The sequence below is a fragment of the Echinops telfairi genome, unplaced genomic scaffold (assembly GCF_000313985.2).
Source record: "Echinops telfairi isolate 266 unplaced genomic scaffold, ASM31398v2 ScPeMD7_7459;HRSCAF=8497, whole genome shotgun sequence".
NCBI lineage: Eukaryota > Metazoa > Chordata > Mammalia > Afrosoricida > Tenrecidae > Echinops > Echinops telfairi.
In genome coordinates this window covers 7,595,471-7,596,778 of record NW_022111359.1, presented here as the reverse complement: position 1 = coordinate 7,596,778, position 1,308 = coordinate 7,595,471, and positions in this window count along the sequence as shown.

Sequence of the window (1,308 nt, the reverse complement as noted above, 5' to 3'; positions counted from 1 at the left end):
TGTCCAGTGCCATATACCACATCTCCCAGTAGAAGGACCTAAAATTCTGTGACCTGGGGACCATGATCCTCTTTTTTCCAGCTGCTCCTCCACTTTCCACTTGACTGAGTGGTGGTCTCTCTCTCTCTCTCTCTCTCTGGACTGAGGCTGCCATGTGTGGTGTGCCATGAGGCTTCCTGTGTTCAGTTTACTGTTACACCTGAAACTTCTTCTATGCTTTATAAAATCCACTTGGATCACAAACCAGGCTTTGGCATGAATTTCTTTCTTGTGCAAAGCCAAGGACTGAAGCATATATCACCTGAGGAATCTAATAGGTCTAGTGGATCCAGAGGCAGTGGAATCATCTCAAAGCTGGCTTGGCTCTCCATGTATCGCCCCTCTCTCTCTGAGTGTCTCAACAGCAGGAAAAGGAAGGCAGAGAGACTTCAGTGGTCTCATCTTCAGTGAGCTATTTTTCACTGTCGCACCTCTAAATGTGGTCATCAAGCTGTGACCTGATGGATAGGCTAGACTCCACCCCTTTCCTCAAGTTGATAGGAGATTATGTAGCTGCCACACCATCTGATTCCAAATATCAAAGCTATTAGAATCCCTATGTCACACACACATTCAGTACATGTGTCTTCAGATAAGTATTAAAAAGAAGCAAAAGTGATAAAGTTGATTTCTGTGACCAAAAGTCATATAGTAAACATCAGAAGCAATCATTCTCCTTCTGAGACCAAACCCGAACTCAACTCTGAGAAGTGGAGTTTGTCCAGGCATAGCTCCACGGAGGCAACATGATAATGGGCACTGGCAGGTCTTGTACATCCCCAATCCCCCCTGCTCTCTGGCAGGGAGCCTCAAGATCCAGCTGCACTTTGTAATTCTTGTCTCCCACAAATATCCTAACCCAATGCTTATGTCTAGAAGGACAGCTCTCCAACCAACATGAACAACAAATCAAAACACATTCTTCTCCAATGCACATGACTCATAATAAAGAAAATATAACACATGCTGTGTCACAAGACAAGCATGAGAAAATTCAAACACATAAAGGTCATTCAGACCACCTTCTCTGACCACAGCACCATAAATATTAATTTAACAGTAGAAAGAAAAAGAACAACAAAATCGAACAAACGTGGAGTCTTAATATCACACTTCTCAAACACCAGTAGGTATTAGCACAGATTAGGGAGGAAATTAGGAAGTTCCCAGAAACCTATGAGAAGGACAACACAACATACCAACAACTGTGGGACACAGAATAGACAGTTCTCAGAGATCACTTATTTGCAATTAATGCACACATGAAAA